Source organism: Aquarana catesbeiana, linkage group LG01, assembly GCF_042186555.1.
Source record: "Aquarana catesbeiana isolate 2022-GZ linkage group LG01, ASM4218655v1, whole genome shotgun sequence".
Classification (NCBI taxonomy): Eukaryota; Metazoa; Chordata; class Amphibia; order Anura; family Ranidae; genus Aquarana; species Aquarana catesbeiana.
Window position 1 is genome coordinate 627,377,381 of NC_133324.1, and position 19,810 is coordinate 627,397,190.

Consider the following 19,810-nt stretch of genomic DNA (forward strand, 5'->3'; position numbering starts at 1 on the left):
GTAAAACTAGCATTATTACAGGACAAGGGTAAGTTATTGTAATTTCTCAATACCGTTTGAGTTATACTGTTAACCAATGTGGAAACAAGGCTCTAATTTTTACATTATGAGGTTGAATGAAATGAATAAAGGCAAATAGACTTTCAGTTCCCAAGGGAAGTTGCACTTTAGCTTTGTGAATAATGCAAAGCTCTGCCAACTTCCATCACCCAATTATGTGCAAGAAACATTTTTATTCTTTGTAAAGTGAAACTTACCCACATTCACTAAGCTCTGGGGCAAATTCCCTTGCAAAGTGCAACTTCCTGTGCAAAGTGAACAGCCTATTTGCCTTTAGTAAATTAGCCCCATGGGTCCTTCAATTAATCCAGTGTAAAATCCCACCAGCCAACAATCATCACAAAGCTGGAATTTAAATAAACAGACCTTTAAAAGTCAGCCTACGAGACTTTATGCAAGCTGCCCTTGCTGACACATGTGGTGCTCTATTTACACACCCACAAACTGAACCAATACTGCTCCCTAAAAGTTTGGGGAACATGCCAAAATTCTATACACAAGAAGGCAATATGAAAACATAGATAATTCTACATATGTATTACATATTGCACCAATTTGAATATGCAATTACCATTAAAGTGGAGTTCCAGCCTGTAAAAAAAAAAAATAATAATAATTTAAAAATCAACAGCTACAAATACTGTAGCTGCTAACTTTTAATACAAGGACACTTACCTGTCCAGGGATCCCGCGATATCGGCATTTGTCCATCAACTTCGGCTGCAGGCGCCGGTATTGCAAGCAAGGGAAACTGGCAGTGAAACCTTCAGGCTTCACAGCCAGTTTCCTACTGCACATGCGCGAGTCGCACTGCTCTTTCTGAATGGTCCCATTGTCTTCTGGGACACACACAGGTCCCAGAAGGCAGTGGAGGGAAGGAGGAGGGGCCAGACATGACGCAGATAGCCGTACTGCGATCTTACCAGGAAGTGGGAGTGGGTACCTTTCAAAACCAGGTGCCCACTGCCCCCAAAAAGTGCAAACTGTGGCAGTGGAGGAGGAGGGGGGGGGGGGTGCGAACAAGCAGAGCTTTCGCTTTTGGGTGGCGCTCCACTTTAAAATAATGCAAGCTGTAATGTTTCTAACCTGTAACGTGGCTAGGTAAAATTAGTCTATATATCTTGCGCACTTTAGACTGTGCTCAGAAACATCCCTAATGGGCTATCCAAACCTGCAAATGTGTTAGGAGTGCATGCTAGGGCAGGGGAAGACAACCTAGAGGAGATCCCACTTTACTTCCTGTCTTGTCACCATAACAAGAAGCGAGAGGAACACTTTCCAAAATAAGAAAAATGCCCTCTCAGACAGACGCCACAAGAACAAGTGTCTATTGGAGGATTCCCTCTTACTTCCTATTCTGGTGGCAACTCGAATTTTGGATTCCATATCACTTTTAGTCCTAGTGATAGTAGCCACCAGGACAAATAGCACAGGTTACTCAGCAATTAAAACTGACAGAGGCTCTAATTTTTCATACATAAAGAGTGTATATACACTTTAAGGCCTCATGCAAAAGGACAGAAAAAAAATGCCAATTTTGGCAGCAGAAGTTTTGGGGTATACACATGCAAAAAAAATATCCTCCCCCCCATTGTGTTTAGTGGAAAGTACTGTCCACCGAACTCGACCTTCAAATCAATGGTGCTGGGCCGCAACTGTTCTACAACCGTGTGCAAAGTAGGCCGTTGCTGCATGGCGGTACAACTCTTTTAGACCCCTTTCAAGCTGAGCCGCAGCCACATTAGCACTACTCGTTTTAGCGGCGCTTTAGCGCTGTTTAATTGGCACTTTTCAGCTGCTAGCAGGGCGCTTTTAACCCCCGCTAGCGGCCGAAGGGGTTAAAAGCGCCCGTGTTGCGGCACTTCCAAAGCTATGGGTTTTACACGCGTTTAGGAGATATTTCCACTACCTATAGGTAAGCCTTATTCTAAATTAAAGCCAATTTAATTTACAGTGTGTTTTCAAACCTACCTAAAACTTTTGCACAGTAGTAGTGAATATATATGAAAAAAAAATAAATAAATACATTTTTTATATATATATTATATATATATATATATATATATATATATATATATATATATATATATATATATATATATATATATATAATTATACAGGATTTATATAGCGCCGGCAGTTGACGCAGCGCTTTACAACATTAGGGCAGACAGTACAAGTACAATACAATTCAATACAGGAGTATTGACCCTCCCTCTAGTTATGCATCTTCAAGAGTGATGAAAGAGACAGAAACCCTGCTCTTTCCCTGACAATTACTCTGAAATATGTAAAATTGCCATTTGGCAGCAATGGAATAAAACTGCTACAGTATCAGTGAGAATTAACCCTCTGCAATATGTAGGAGACATTTTGAGAAGTGAGGACAGCATGAGGAATGGACTGAGCAGGATAGAAGACCTAACAGAGCGCTACAATGAAAGACAGCTCAGGGTAAAACAAACTGACCCTCCTTAGAACACTTTGATGACAATATAATTGTAGATGTGTACTAAACAGGCTGCAATGATGGGCATAGATCAGGCTGCATTGATGGGCACTGGTGAGGCTGCAGAGCACTGACCCTTATTTTAAAACGTAAGGTTTTTTTTCTCGGAAACTTCCCTCTTATGCCGCGTACACACAAGCGGAATGTCTGACAGAAAAAGTCAGACGGGAGCTTTTCATCGTATATTTCGATCGTGTGTATGCCCCATCGGACTTTTTACTTCAAAAATTCTGACGGACCTAGAAAGAGAACATGTTCTAAATTTTTCAGACGGAACCAATTCCTATCGGGAAAACCGCTCGTCTGTATGCTGTTCCGACGCACCAAAAACAACGCATGCTCTGAAGCAAGTACGAGACGGAAGCTATTGGCTACTGGCTGTTGAACTTCCGCTTTCTAGTCCCGTCATATGTGTTGTACGTCAACGCGTTCTAGACGGTCGGACTTTGGTGTGACCGTGTGAATGCAAGAGCTTGAGCGGAATTCCGTCTGAAAAACCTTCAGAGTTTATTCCGACGGGAAAACCGGTCGTGTGTACAGTACAGTAAATACGGTATATATTTATTTTTTTTCATATTGTATTGTTTTATCATTTTAATGTCTAGATTTTCACACACATTATAACCGATTGACAAACAAATGACAAACTATAAGAATGAGGGCGGGGGGGGGGGCTATTTTAAGGCCACCCGGCGCATGGGAATGTGACAGAATAGGAGTTTCAAGGCCCCCAGGCAGTTAATTGGGCAGGTGGTTAGGTGGACGGGTCTTGTTTCCTGCCAGTTAAAGTTAATAAAAAGGCTTAAGGTAAAGCTTAGGTAACCAATAAAAGGCCATATAGCCAAGGACCAGGTCAGCTGACCACTGGAGGTCAGCTGACCTTTAGGAGCACTCCAGAAGATTAGGTCACATGACCTATTGGAATGTTCTAGAAGGGTCAAAAGGTTATATAAGGCAGTGCAACAGGTGCATTTCTGCCAGTTCCTCAAGACCCCACCTGTGAGCCCCCCTGCGGCCTTATAATATTATGTGGTTTACCCCTCCCTTTCTCTTAAAGGAGTGATTAATAAAAAATTGTTATACTTTTCATCAACCTGAGTCGTAGTGGCTGGGTTGCTTATTGTAAGGTTATTTTAAGTAATTAAGTCATTTGTGAATTTATTTACCTAGCTATGAACGGTTACACGTTTACTAAAAAATAAATTGAATACCGATAATAAAGGCCACGGCCAAGTTTACTCCACTATTTTGTCTGTTGGTTTTATTTATAGCTTATTATTTCTGTCTACATTCCCATGTTTTTTAGTCTCTTCTTGGCACACTAGGTGGTCAAGGCTACAATAAAAAAGGCCAGCAATGTGCTGTAACCCATAGCAGCTCCTTACCAAGCGGCTTCTATCAAGCTAGCTATAAGTTACTAAGGACTCCTGCGCACTAATTTAACAGGTCAAATAAGGTCATATTTAGTACCTATAAGCCACCGGTGTTGTGTACAGCTGCCTGTACACATGACTTACAGGATACGGCTGTATACGGGTGTACGCAGCTCCAAGCATAAACATGCAAACGCATACAAACATACACCGTTATGCAGACAATATGTTAAAGCTTGGAGCTGCGTTTACATTCTGTACGCAAAACACCCGTGGCCCCTGGGCGCCAAAACAGTCATATTTTACGTTACATGCCCCATGTGCATGAGCCCTAAAGCTGAATAGCTGTTTGCTAGAATATATTATTACAAAAGCTCTATATTTGTATAACTTCAATCTCTAGAGCTGTTCTATCAGATATAGTGGAATTTGTAGTACTGCAGGCGCTCTCTTTTTTTCCTATCACCCCTCATTGGCGTTAATCGTGAGCGACTTGTCATTATCAATCAGCTCAACCTGCTACAACCACGAGAAAAGAAAAAAAAAAAAGGGAAGTGGATTGAACCTTGAGCTGGGCAAGCACTAACAGCTTTGCGACCGAAGAACGATAGTACAAAAATTACCATCAGCACATTGGATGTCATGACGAACGTTGTTCAAAAGTACTTTGAAAAATAAAATGTCTGTTTTTAACTTTCAATTTTGTGGTGAATGGACTTTCCAGAACGAAAACCTCATATTTGATCAATCAAGAGAAATTTAGCATCCTGCTCCTTTGCATATTCTTGTCACTGTGGTCAAAAACAAATGTTGTTTTGACCCCACTAATGATTAAAAAAAAAAAATATCGAATAAATGTTTACGAAACAAAAACTTTCGAATAAAATTCTACAAATGCATTGCCAGCTTTAGATACAGTAAGCCCTGATTCACACCAATGCGATTTGACAAAAAAAAAAAAAAAAAACGCAAGACAAGTCGCACCCCATTGCCAGCAATGGAACCATGCAAATCATTGTGACTCAAGTTGCAGCGACTTTGAGAAAAGCTCACAAAAGAAATCGGAGACGTATTGCAGAGCGTGGCACCGCATTCAATAATATTTGAGCAAAAACAGGAAAAAGAAAAAAAAAAAAGGGAGGAAAAAAAAAAAAGGACTTTAAAGGTTGCCACTAAGATCCCAAAATAGGAAAGAAAAATGGTCCCAAATTATAATAAAAATATTGTAATTTAATTTCTCTAGGAATGCGATTTTCATGTATCAGCATTATATCTGTTCTCATACATGGGACAGTGTATTTTCTAGATACAGTCATGTTTTTTTCTTATATCATGTGTTTTTAATGTGATTAGAATAAATTCAAATTTTTTATTATTATAATTGGAGACCATTTTTCTTTCCTATTTCGGGATCTTAGGGGCAACCTTTAAAGTCCTTTTTCCTCTTTTTTTTTTCCTTTTTCCTGTTTTTGAGAAAGTTTCCTGCACAACTTTTTCGAGATTACATTGTGACTTGGACTTCTGTTAAATTAAGTCGCAATGAAATCGGAAATCCAAAAATCGCACTGATCGGGCAGCTTTAAAATCGTGCTGAAGTAGCGTGACGTAAAAGTTGCACTGCTGTGAACCAGGGCTAATATATACGCTAGTAATATATACGGTATACGGTAAATTTAACTGTTTTTCAATTCTGTTCACTTCTGATTTTCTAATAAAAATGATTAAAGAGGAAGGCCACACTACTGCGACTTGTCATGCGACTTTAGTCGCATGACAAGCTGGGCAAGTACTAACAGCTTTCCAGAATGAAAACCCCATATTGGGGTAGTAGTAATAGTAATATATACGGTATACGGTAAATTTAACTGTTTTTCAATTCTGATTTTCTAATTAAAAAAAATGATTAAAGAGGAAGGCTTGGTTTCCACTAGTGCGACTTGTCACGCGACTTTGGACACAAAGTCGCTGGGCAAGTACTAACAGCTTTGCGAACGAAGAACGATAGTACAAAAATTACCATCAGCACATTGGATGTCATGACAAACGTCCTTCAAAAGTACAAAAGAAAAATAAATGTCAGTATTTTGTGGTGAATGGACGTTCCAGAACGAAAACGCCATGTTGGGGTAGTAATAATAGTAATATAATAATATATACGGTATATTTAACTGTTCTTCAATTCTGTTCACTTCTGATTTTCTAATAAAAACAATGATTAAAGAGGAAGGCTCCGTTTCCACCAGTGCGACTTGTCTTTGGACACAAAGTCGCATGACAAGTCACAGTCCACCGATTTCAACGGGTAACCCGTTCCTATCTATGCGACTTACAGTTGCGGCGACTTTGAAAAGATTCCTGCGCTTCTTTGATGTGACTTTTGATGCAACTTTGGTCCAGAGACTGTAAAGTTGGATCAAAGCTGCACTCAAAGTCGCACTCTAAATCGCACGACTTTGGGGTTGCGATAGTGGAAGCATAGCGTAAATGTGTGTGTATAGAAATTGCCACAGTTCTCACCATGCGCCAATCTTTCCCAAGAATGTAAATAAACAGTGCAGGTTATACAATTCAGAATTCATGACATTTTTTTTTTTTTTTTAAGCACAAATCACCATTAGATAATAAAAAGGAATTATCATTAGGTACTCAAATCATGGATTGATGAATAATCCTATAGGAAGAAATCAATAGCATTAGCTGCCTGCAGAGTTAGAGACATGCGGTGGATGGGTGATTGTATAAGCCTCCCACGTCTATAGGAAATGACTTACCTAACATAAAAGATAGTGGATTGGTGATGGTGTGATGAGATGTGTGCAGGCTGTGTGAGATGAGAAGTGATGGCTGTCACAGATCTCAGATCTCCATACCGTCCTATTACACAGCTCTGCTGTCACACATCAAATGTAGTGCAATGGGGAGAGCGATCTGCTGATAATACCGGGGCACAGCCATGTGCGGGGCGGACACAGACATCAGAGACGTCACCAGCCACGCCCACACACTCTGTCTTTCTGGGCTAGGGGGCATGATGTGTCCACATGTAAACCTATAACACTGACTTACATAAAGTCATCCACGAGCCTTTAGCAGCCAATCAAAAGAAGATAGAAAACTGCTAGCTGACTCCTCTGCTGCTGCTTTCTTTGCTCCTCTTGTAGTGTCAGCCTATTGTCATTTTTCTAGATTTGATTTGTCTATGTCCTAGGTTTTCTTTTACATTCTAGTGTTTGCTTTTTTTTTTCTTTCTTTTTTTTTTTTTTTTTTATTATTTTGGGCAAAAATAGAACTAAACTTTTTTAAAATTCATTTTTCATTTCAGGTCCCATAGCCAAACATGCAATAAAAGGAAATCCCTCCAAAGTAATGGAATCCCTGGAACGAGTGTCCCCATTGCAAGATTTCCCCTCTATTCCTGTTTTAGTGACAACTCAAAATTTGGGACTTTCACTTTCAGTGATAACAGCGAATAGAGAGGGTGAATCTCCCTTATGCTACTTTCACACTGGGGCGTCGGCTGTAAAGTGACGTTATTTTTAGTGGCGCTATTCAGCCGCTAGCGGGGCGCTTTTAACCCCCACTAGCGGCAGAAAAAGGGTTAAAACCGCTGCAGCCGCGGTGTGGCGGCGCTACCCATTGATTTCAATGGGCAGGGGCGCTTTAGGAGCAGGGTGTACACCTCTCCTATAGTGCTGCAAAGATGCTGCTTGCAGGACTTTTTTCCCGTCCTGCAAGCGCACCGCTCCAGTGTGAAAGCACTCGGGCTTTCAGGCTGGATTCACACCTATGCATTTTTAGTGCTTTTTGCATTTTGCAGATTTGCACTACAGAACGTGTTCCATAGGAAACAATGGTAAATGGACTGCAGTGCAAATTTGCAAAATGCAAAAAGCACTAAAACTGCATAGATGTGAATCCAGCCTTACACTGGAGTGAGAGGAGAGGCGCTTTACAGGTGCTCAGGTGCTATTTTTAGGTGTGAAAGCAGCCTTGAAAGCAGTTTTAGTGCTTTTTGCATTTTGCAGATTTGCACTACAGTCCATTTAACATTGTTTCCTATGGAACACGTTCTGTAGTGCAAATCTACAAAATGCAAAAAGCACTAAAAATGCATAGGTGTGAATCCAGCCTTAGGGCTCATGCACACTGCAGCTCCAAAAAAAAAAAAAAAAAAGCTGCTTTTTACAGGCGTCTGAGCTTTTATTTCTACCTATAAAAGCTTGAAAAAGCTTGTTTTTTTTTTTTTTTTTTTTTTTTTTATGTTCTTTCTTGCGTTTTTATTGAGCTCTTTCGAGCTTTTTTGAGCATAAGCGTTTTTTTTTTTTCACAAACCTTCCTAGAAAGTATCTTCTTAACCACTGTATAAACAAAAACAAAAAGCTGGAACAAACATTTTTAAAGCTCTTTTGAGCTCTTCAGGGCACTAGCTCCTCTCAAAAATGCGATTTTCGTGGGGGGGTTCTACCTGTAGGAGCATATGCCTGAACGCGTGACAAAGCCATAGTGTGTATGGACACACTGGTTAAAATGGAGGGGAGTTTTCACGCAGAAAAAAATAAGAGCTCAAAAGCCTGTAGGAACCGCTTCTTTGAGCTCCTTTATGCTGCAGCGTGCATGAGCCCTTACAGGCACATGGTGAGAATAAAAACCTGATAGGTGTTCTAATCCCTCTCCAAGCTGTCCAAAACTAAAACTTTGAGCCCTGGTTCACACTGATGCGATGAGGGAAACGCACAAGATTTGCTGCATTTCCCCACATCGCACTGCATAGCAATCGCACGGCGTCCATGCAATCTGCTACAGGTGTCATTGTTAGATTAACAACACTCCGAATCAGATTGCAAAACGCAGTGCGATTTCCAGAATTGCAGCGCATGGGTGTGAACACCCATGCGCTGCGATTCAGGTGCAGGGAAAAAAAGGGTCCTTCACCACTTTGGAGCAGATGAGATTTGAGCTGTATAAAATGTATGGCTCAAATTGCACCGCACAGACATCACATGTGATGTGCGCAGAAATGCATTACAATTCCTGTGCAAATCACATGCGGTGTCTGTAACGCACAAGTGTGAACCCAGGTTAAAAGCTTCAAACTCTAAAACTTTTCCCTTTAGGTATACTATAATATTTATTGAATTGCATTATTTAAAATACAGTCCCTGGAACTTCTAAAGTTTTTTAGGCATAAATAAGAAAACTCTCATAAGTTAGGGTGACAAATTCATGTACTTTTTGAAAACATGTACATGAATTTGTCACATGGAGTTACGTGGGGGGGGGGCGGCACTGAGGCCCAAGTGTCTCAGTGCATGCTCAGCTCCCGAGCCACATAGTGTACTTGGTTGCTAGAGCGGTGTCAGCAACATAGCATCACTGGTTGCTGTGACATTGTCAGCTGCATAGCATTACTGGTTACTAGGATGCTGTCAGCTGCAAAGTATCACTTGTTGCTAGGGCACTGTCAGCTGCATAGCATCACTGGTTGCTAGGATTCTGTCAGTTAAATAGCTTCACTGGTGGCTAGGATGCTATGGAGTGTGCAGCCAACAGTATCCTACCAACCAATGATGCTGTGCTCCCAACAGTATCCTACCAAACAGTAATGCTTTTCAACAAACAGCATCCTAGTAACCAGTAATGCTATGCAACTGACAGCATCCTAGCAACCAGTGTTGCTATGCAGCCAACACTGTCCTAGCAACTGAGGATGCTGTGCTCCTCAAGAGCTGAACATGCATTGAGACACCAATAACAGGTAGGATGTGGCACTCAGGGCCGCTGATAGGGGGGACCACCAGTCCTCCTGTAGTGAGCCCGACACACAGAGCGGCTCGGACAGGGAGGGATCAGTACGGCGGCAGAACTATGCCCTGTGCAGCTCTCTGCAGCTGAAAGCCTGTTTCTCCCCCTCCCACCAGCTTTCAGCTGCTAGAGGGGGAGAAATGCAAGGCATTGTTCTATAATTAACCCCCCATAGTCGGCATTCACATGTTAACTACTTAAGGACTGGAAGATTTTCCCATTTAATGACCAGGCCATTATTTTCACTGCGTCCCTTTAACTGACAATTGCGCGGTCGTGTACACAAAACAAAACTGACATCCTTTTTCCCACAAATAGAGCTTTCTTTTAGTGGTATTTGATCACTTCTGAGGCTTTTATTATTTGTGCTATAAACAAAAATATTGACAGACAATTTAAAAAATTTGCTATAATAAATATCCCCAAAAAATTAAAAAGAATTTCTTCATCAGTTTAGGCCAATATGTATTCTTCTACATATTTTTGGTAAAAAAAAAAATCGCAATAAGCGTATATTGATTGGTTTGCGCAAAAGTTATAGTGTTTACAAAATAAGGAATGGATTTGTGGCATTTTTATTATTATTTTTTAAATTTTTTTAACTAGTAATGGCGGTGATCAGCGATTTTTAACGGGACTGCAACATTGCAGCGGACAGATCAGACACTTTTGACACTTTTTTGGGACCATTGACATTTACAGCTGTGCTCATAAGTTTACATACCCTGGCAGAATTTATGATTTCTTGGCCATTTTTCAGAGAATATGAATGATAACACAAAGACTTTTCTTTCACTCATGGTTAGTGTTTGGCTGAAGCCATTTATTATCAATCAACTGTGTTTACTCTTTTTAAATCATAATTACAACAGAAACTACCCAAATGACCCTGATCAAAAGTTTACATACCCCAGCACTTAATACCGTGTATTGCCCACTTTAACATCAATGACAGCTTGAAGTCTTTTGTGGTATTTGTGGATGAGGCTCTTTATCTTCTCCAGTTCCTGTAAATTCTTGGGCTGTCTTGCATGAACTGCACATTTGAGATGTCCCCAGAGTGGCTCAATGATATTGAGGTCAGGAGACAGATGGCCACTCCAGAACCTTCACTTTATTCTACTGTAGCCAATGACAGGTCGACTTGGCCTTGAGGACACTGCTATAAAGAGGAGCTGAAGACACTGCTATAAAGGGGGGCTGAGGACATTGCTATAAGAAGGGGGTGAGGACAGTGCTTTGAAAGGGGGTGAGGACCTTGCTATGAAGGGGTGGATAAGGGGGGGTGGGGCACATTGATGTGAAGGACGGAACTGTGACGTAAAGGGTGGGGGAAACTATGATGTAAAGGGGGGGCTGTGATGTAAAAATGTGCTGCAAAGGGGGACTTTGATGTGAAGGGGGGGACTAAAGACACAAATGTGCAGGGTGGACTGTGATGTGCAGGGGGGACTGAGGACACAGATGTAAAGGGGGGACTGTGATGTCCAGGGGGGGGACAGAGAACACTGATGTAAGAAGGGGACTGTGATATAAATGGGGGGCTGTGATGTAAAGGATCTCAGTCATTGAACAAATGCGATTCAGACCTCTGCTGGAAGAACATTTTCCTGACAATGAATTTGAATTCAATACCCCTGCTCTATGAGGTCATATAATAAAAGGAGCTTGTGGGCTAAAGGGGAACCTGTGAAGACAGAAATATGTGATCTACTATTCTTATTATGTTTTTAGGGGGCCCATGATCCAAGGCTGTTGTCCGATCCTGACTTCACTAAAGCAAGCTATACATGGTTCAGTTTCTTTAGTTCAGCCAGCAGGAATCAACCAATTCCCCAATCCACACATTCGAGGTGGATGGGGGAATCTTCCCTGCTGCGCTATTGTGTACCGCCATCAGAATACACTAATCAGCACCGCAGCCACTGATTGAGCAGCTTTTTTTCGACAGGGCGGTTGAACATAAAACAATCGGTGGATCAATTTCTATTTAACTGCAGTGGCCACACATAAATCAAAATACGGGCAGTGCCTGCTGAACCTGTCAAAAGAGCCAATTCATCTAAATCTCCAATCACATTACTTCCGGTTACTCTAAAGCAGAGGTCTCCACACTTTCTAAACAAAGGGCCACTTTACTGTGCTTCAGACCTTAGGGGGGGCTGGACTGTGGCCAGCCGGAATATAATTTTATATAGTCAGTCCGTCAATCAAAGGTGAGGAAAGGCATCATGGGAGAGAACACGGAACAATATTGGGAGGTATGTAATAGTCCAAACAAAGGGTATAGTGGGGAGGAGAACTCTGTACTCCTAATGATAATAGATGTCCTCAAGTGTGAATAATTCCCATTGTTCTCATCCTGTAATCCAAGTGAAAGATCATTGTGAGATGATCGATACTGTTAGTAGATCGCTTGGTAGTGCAGGATATACTGTCACAGAGATAGAAACATCCTCTCAAATGTGTATACAGTGTAACCATATGCCGAGGTGCCCACTACAAGCAGGTGTATCCTCCAGGCTTTTGTAGCAATAAACGCTGTATAAAGATACAATTTCGGTTACTAAGAACTGGTTCACTGCCTCAGGTGACCTGGACATGACAGCAGCGGCGACTTGCAAAACGACTTCTATATAGAAGTCTATGCAAGTCGCCTCAAGTCGCCCCCAAAGTCGTACAGGAACCTTTTTCTAAGTCGGAGCGACTTGCGTCGCTCCTATTAGAACGGTTCCATTGTACAGATCGGAATGCGACTTGTCAGTTGCCTGACAAGTCGTCCCAGTGTGAACGGGCTCTTAGGCTACTTTCACACTGAGGCGCTTTGCAGGCGCTAAAGTGCTAAAAATAGTGCCTGCAAAGCGCCCCGAAACAGCTGCTCAATACACTCCAGTGTGAAAGCCCCAAGGGCTTTCACACTGGAGCGGTGCGCTTGCAGGGCAGTCATAAAAGTCCTGCAAGCCGCATCTTTGGAGCGCATTAGGAGTGGTGTATTTACCGCTTCTAAAGCGCCCCTTCCCATTGAAAACAATGGGGCAGCGCTGCAAACCTCCCAGAAAGCGATGTTGCAGCAGCGCCTTGCGGGCAGTTTTAACCCTTTTTCGGCCACTAGCGGGGGGTTAAAACTGCCCCGCTAGCGCCGCTAAAACGACAGTAAAGCGGCTCTATATTTAGCGCCGCTGTACCGCCGGCGCCCGCACGCCTCAGTGTGAAAGTAGCCTAACTGATAGCTGTATATCCTCCAAATGATTGTAGCAAACAGAAGTACATGGAAGCACAACAGAGATTACACACTGATGGTTGGTCACTCAGATATCTCTCTGATACACAGTAGGATTCAATCTGCCAGTCAAAGTACATGCTGTGAATATCCAGTTGATTATCTGTGTAGTATGTATTTCCAAACGGTGTCCCAGTACATCTGTATTTCAAAGCGATGTCTCAGTATATCTCACATGAATTAGTACCTGTCCAAAGGATGTTTATCATCCATGACCATGATATCTATTGATAGTATTGATTGTCCGTGGTAGCTCATCTGAAAATCATTAGGTTATTCATATCCAAGGTAATGTTGTCAGGTAGTAGATCAATGCCCTAACACCCACAAACAGGTATTGGCTGGGGTGGGTGAATGGCGGGGGTGCTCTCCCAGCGTAACAAGCTTACATGTTTTGTTCCCTAGTTCATGGAACTTCAACAGAGCTGTTCTCTCCCATGATGCCTTTCCTCACCTTTGACTGACGGGCTGACTATTGGTTTATTTTATTTTTGTATTCTCTGTGGTCGGCTACTGTGTTATTCTACCTAGGAAACAGCGTGAACATTTCTGCATTTGCAGAATCACACTGTCCTCTCAGGAATTTTACAGTTCGGCCCTCATCCTTAGGTAGCTGGGGGTACTAACAGGTGTAATAGGGGAGTGCTTAAAGTGGAGTTCCACCCACTTTTACAACTCTTCAACATCCCTCACTAAACTGTGCACTGCAAACGAATTGGATATTTTAAAAAAATTTTTCTTAGCACCTACTGTATATCTGCTGTATTAATTTTTCACTTCCTCCTCCCTAGCCGTGGCTCATCGCATCATTTCCTGTTTGCAATGCCTTCTGGGAAGGGGCGGCAACTTCCTCTGACACTGCCGTTGCTATGGAAACCTGACCTGAAATCTATTACACTGCTTGTGCTGCACTGAGCATGTGCGAGATCTGCAAGGATGAGATCCAGGAAGAAATACAGTCTGGCTACAGATGCCCACACTTAAGATGGCCACGGCCTGCTGTAAGTTTATAAAATAACAAACTGCTGCTATAAACGAACAAAACAGACCTTAGTTTACAGACTAACTTTACTAGAATACATTAAGCTTGTGTATTATAGGGGTATTTTTATTTAAAAAGTATAATTTTGGCCGGAACACCACTTTAATATCGGGGGAGGGAGGGCTCTCCAGACTGCGGGTTTCCATCTCTCCATGAAGGTAATTACTGCATGGATTATCTGTTTCACAGGTCATTCTTTGGGAGGCCATAGATAGATCAGTGGGGTCCCACTTAGCTGGGTATTCCTATCTAGATCTATTTATAGGGGATCTAGGGACTTTTTATTGCCTTTTTGTATTTTGCTCTTTTATAGCTAATAAAATTGTGTAGTTTAACTCTTTAGGGTGTGTTTTTGGTCATTTGGTTTGTTATTTTTTTCATTTAGGTTTACAGTTGTGCCATACTCTTACCATTTTCGGATGATGGATTGAACAGTGCTCTGTGAGATGTTCAAAGCTTGGAATATTTTTTTTATAACCTATCCCTGCTTTAAACTTCTCCACAACTTTATCCCTGACCTGTCTGGAGTGTTCCTTGGCCTTCATTTTGCGGTTTGTTCACTAAGGTTCTCTAACAAATCTCTGAGGGCTTCATAGAACAGCTGTATTTATACTGAGATTATGTAAATATAACAATCAGCGCCACACCTAACTTTCCTAAAGTGCTAAATGCAAATTAACAAATACACAATACTGTGCATTCAACCAGTGCCAGCAGCTGTACACTATTAGTGAATTCACCTCACTATACAAAGAATAAATAAATATACATATACAAAGAGCAGCGCTAATGTTGTAGTGACCCTAATATCAACAAAATCGTGCAAGTAAAATTACAATACGATCATCATAATCTCCCATTAAATAAAGTTCTGTTGTGAATATAAATATATGTGACTTCTTGAGAGCTGTAAACTACCGTTTGTATCATTCACCACCGTGCTTCTCTTATAGACAATGCTTGATTGTGCACCCTCCACCAGCTGTTATACCTGTTCACTAGGGATGAGCTTCGTGTTCGAGTCGAACCCATGTTCGACTCGAACATCGGCTGTTCGATCGTTCGTCGAATTGCGAACGATATGGGCCGTTCGCGCCAAATTCGTGTGGCGCGTCACGGCCCATAATTCACTGCGGCATCGCAGTGCATTGCTTGCTGATGATTGGCCAAGCATGCACTATGACCCGCATGCTTGGCCAATCACAGCGCCGCCTTAACAGAGAGCCGTAATTGGCCAAAGCCAAGGAGGCTTTGGCCAATTATGGCTCAGGGGATTTAGTACACGCCCCACAATATATAAGGCCGCCTGCACGGCGGCCCTGTGCAGTGTGTTCCGGTGTGCTGAGAAATAGAGAGAGAGAGAGACAGTGTCATTTCATTTGAGTTAGCTAGATTAGGCAGGACAGTCAGTCAGTTAGCTGCACTTAAAGTGTATTGTCTATATATATGCATCCCAGGTGTTGCATATATATATATATACACTGTATTCAGTTTAGCTAGATCCGTTCCTGTTATCTTCTAGACTATTTACATTTAGTGCAGTGCGTCCTGCTCACAGTGTTCAGCTAGATCCGTTCCTGTTATCTTCTTACTGACAGGCAGGCTTGTCTTGTTACAGTATTTTGAAGAAAATTACTGGTGTTCTTTTGATCCTATTAGTACCACAGTCAGGCAGCTAGACTATTTACATTTAGTGCAGTGCGTCCTGCTCACAGTGTTCAGCTAGATCCGTTCCTGTTCTCTTCTTACTGACAGGCAGGCTTGTCTTGTTACAGTATATAAAGCTACCTGAAGAAAATTACTGGTGTTCTTTTGATCCTATTAGTACCACAGTCAGGCAGCTAGACTATTTACATTTAGTGCAGAGCGTCCTGCTCACAGTGTTCTGCTAAACCTACAAGTTAGTGGGGTGCGTCCTGCTCACAGTGTTCAGCTAGATCCGTTTCTGTTATCTTCTTACTGACAGGCAGGCTTGTCTTGTTACAGTAAATACAGCTACCTGAAGAAAATTGCTTGTGTTCTTTTGATCCTATTAGTACCACAGTCAGGCAGCTAGACTATTTACAGTTAGTGCAGTGTGTCCTGCTCACAGTGTTCTGCTAAACCTACAAGTTAGTGGGGTGCGTCCTGCTCACAGTGTTCAGCTAAACCTACAAGTTAGTGGGGTGCGTCCACCTCACAGTGTTCAGCTAAACCTACAAGCTAGTGGGGTGCGTCCTGCTCACAGTGTTCAGCTAGATCCGTTTCTGTTATCTTCTTACTGACAGGCAGGCTTGTCTTGTTACAGTAAATACATCTACCTGAAGAAAATTGCTGGTGTTCTTTTGATCCTATTAGTACCACAGTCAGGCAGCTAGACTATTTACAGTTAGTGCAGTGCGTCCTGCTCACAGTGTTCTGCTAAACCTACAAGTTAGTGGGGTGCGTTCTGCTCACAGTGTTCAGCTAAACCTACAAGTTAGTGGGGTGCGTCCACCTCACAGTGTTCAGCTAAACCTACAAGCTAGTGGGGTGCGTCCTGCTCACAGTGTTCAGCTAGATCCGTTTCTGTTATCTTCTTACTGACAGGCAGGCTTGTCTTGTTACAGTAAATACAGCTACCTGAAGAAATTTGCTGGTGTTCTTTTGATCCTATTAGTACCACAGTCAGGCAGCTAGACTATTTACAGTTAGTGCAGTGCGTCCTGCTCACAGTGTTCAGCTAAACCTACAAGTTAGTGGGGTGCGTCCACCTCACAGTGTTCAGCTAAAGCTACCTGTAGAAGGTTGGTGGTGTTCTCATACTACAGGCAGGCAGTTGATTTTGCTAGCTGCAGTATCAGTACATATATATATATATATATATCCCAGCTTAGTGCAGCTACAGGCCATTAGTATGTCTGGAAGGCCAAGAAGGAGAGGCAAACAGTCACAAGCCAATAAGAGAGGGCAAGCAGGCTCTGTGTCTAGTGCTGGTCGTGGAGACGGTGCATCCTCATCAGCACGTGGCCATGGGACACGCTTGGCCTTTTTTTCGGCAGCTGGCCATGTTGAGCCGCAACATGCGGAAGACTTGGTCGAGTGGATGACCAAGCCGTCCTCATCCTCCTCATCCTCTCTCACCCATGCCCAGGGTACTTTGTCTGGCAAAGCAGCGGCCTCTTCCCTCGGCTCAATGTCATCAGTGACTCCTTCCCTAGCCCCACCATGTCCTCCTGAGGAGTCCCTCGAACTGTTTGACCACAGTGTTGGGTACATGCTCCAGGAGGATGCCCAGCGTTTGGAAGGCTCTGATGATGATACTGAGCTCGATGAAGGCAGTAACATGAGCACGGACAGAGGGGGTGCCCAAGAAGGACAGCAATCTGGCAGTCATGCTCCCCCTGCTGCAGCATACTGCCAGGTTTGCTCCAGTGATGAGGAGGGAGGGGATGATGAGGTCACTGACTCAATGTGGGTGCCTGATAGGAGAGAGGAGGAGGAGGAGGAGGAGGAGGCGGCACATCACCAACGAGGCAGGATGCCCTCCAGGGGCCAGCCTAAGGGCAGCACATTGACTGCATCACACCCCAAAGCTCCACATGTGCAGGCCGCTGCAGTCTCTGCGCGTTATTCAAAAAGTTCTTTGGTGTGGGCCTTTTTTGAGACGAGTGCATCAGATCGCACCGCTGCTATTTGCAACATATGTCTCAAGCGTATCTCGCGTGGCCAAAACATCTCCCGCTTGGATACCACATGCTTGACCAGACATATGTTGACCTGCCATGCAGTTCGTTGGCAAGCGTATCTAAAAGACCCACACCAAAGAACAAAGAGGACCTCTCCTTGCTCCTCATCAGCTGAGATTTCCAACCCCACTAGACCTTCAGTCCTCTCTGAGACCTGCACTGAGAGGAATGAAGGTGTAGAATTAGGTGTGTCACAGCCAAGTACTTGTGGGCAATCTGATTTTGGTACACCGACGTCAGATTGTACCAGGCAAATTTCCCTGCCCCAGCTGCTGCACCGCCGAAAGAAGTTTGCTCCCAGCCATCCACATGCCCAGCGGTTGAATGCTAGCTTGGCAAAATTGCTAGCACTTCAACTGCTGCCTTTTCAGTTGGTAGACTCTGCCCCCTTCCGTGAGTTTGTGGAATGTGCGGTTCCTCAGTGGCAGGTACCCAAACGCCACTTTTTCTCACGGAAGGCGATTCCGGCTCTCTACCAGCATGTGGAAGGCAATGTCCATGCCTCGCTGGACAGGGCGGTCAGCGCTAAGGTGCATATTACCGCTGACTCATGGTCCAGCAGGCATGGACAGGGACGTTACCTAAGTTTCACGGCGCATTGGGTGACTCTGCTGGCAGCTGGGAAGGATGCAGGACAAGGTGCAGTAGTGTTGGAGGTTGTTCTGCCACCACGCCTCCAAAATGCTAATGATTGTGACACACCTCTCTCCTCCACCCCCTCCTCTTCTTCTTCCTCCATGGCCTCTTCCTCGGAACCAGCGGTGCTCCGTAGTCGTTCAAGGGGCTACGCAAGTACGCAGGCCAAAAGATGCCATGCGGTGCTTGAGCTGGTGTGCTTGGGGGACAGGAGCCACACTGGGGCAGAGGTTCTGTCAGCTCTGCAGGGGCAGGTTCAGAGGTGGTTGACGCCACGCCAACTTAAGGCAGGAATGGTGGTTTGCGACAATGGCACCAACCTCCTCTCTGCCCTCCGACAGGGACAAATGACCCATGTGCCCTGTTTGGCTCACGTCCTTAACTTGGTGGTGCAGCGGTTCTTGGGCAGGTACCCGGGCTTACAGGATGTCCTGAGGCAGGCCAGGAAAGTCTGTGTGCATTTCCGCCGGTCATATAACGCCAGTGCTCGGCTGACGGACCTCCAAAAGGAGTTTAACCTGCCCAAGAACCGCCTAATCTGTGACATGCCCACCAGGTGGAACTCAACGTTGGCCATGCTGCAGCGGCTGCACACGCAGCAGAGGGCCATCAATGAGTACCTGTGCGACTATGGCACCAGGACAGGGTCAGGGGAGCTTGGTTTTTTTCCCCACGCCAGTGGGCCATGATCAGGGATGCATGCACTGTCCTGTCACCATTTGAGGAGGCCACGAGGATGGTGAGCAGTGACAGTGCATGCATCAGTGACACTGTCCCCCTTGTCCACCTGTTGGAGCACACGCTGCGTGGAATAATGGACAGGGCACTTGAGGCAGAACAGAGGCAGGAAGAGGAGGACTTCCTTAGCTCTCAAGGCCCCCTTTATCCAGACAGTGTTCCTGCGTGCCCGCCGATCACACAGGAAGAGGACGAGGAGGTGGAGGAGGAAGATTGTGTCAGTATGGAGGTGGAGCCTGGCACTCAGCATCAGCAGCAGTCTTTAAGGGATCAGTCCCAAGAAACACATGGACTTGTACGTGGCTGGGAGGAGGTGGCTGCGGACCATGTCGTCCTTAGTGACCCAGAGGACTCCGGACCGAATGCCTCAGCAAACCTACGCTGCATGGCCTCCCTGATCCTGCAAAGCCTGCGTAAGGATCCTCGTATTCGTGGTATCAAGGAGAAGGACCAATACTGGCTGGCAACCCTCCTTGATCCACGTTACAAGGGTAAGGTTGCGGACCTTATCTTGCCATCGCAGAGGGAGCAGAGGATGAAACATCTTCGGGAGGCCTTGCAGAAAGGTCTGTGCAACGCGTTCCCAGAGACTGGGAGGTTACAAACTCCTGTTTCTGGACAACGTGTTGCTGAGGCTTCGGTCAGTCAAAGAAGGAGCGGTGG

The 19,810-nt window shown here is 44.0% G+C and overlaps 1 protein-coding gene across 3 annotated transcripts in view; it reads right to left on the minus strand.

Moving 5' to 3' along the window:
- ABCG2 (ATP binding cassette subfamily G member 2 (JR blood group)) overlaps nucleotides 1–19,810 on the minus strand; it is a 276,283-nt gene that overhangs the window by 78,382 nt on the left and 178,091 nt on the right. The window contains exon 1 of one of the 3 annotated variants that reach the window (XM_073600855.1): nucleotides 6,714–7,172. The exons of the other annotated variants lie outside the window; for them this stretch is intronic. The gene's annotated coding sequence lies outside the window, so the exon portion shown is untranslated. Of the gene's footprint in view, nucleotides 1–6,713; nucleotides 7,173–19,810 lie in introns of those variants that run through there. 3 annotated transcript variants of the gene reach the window in all.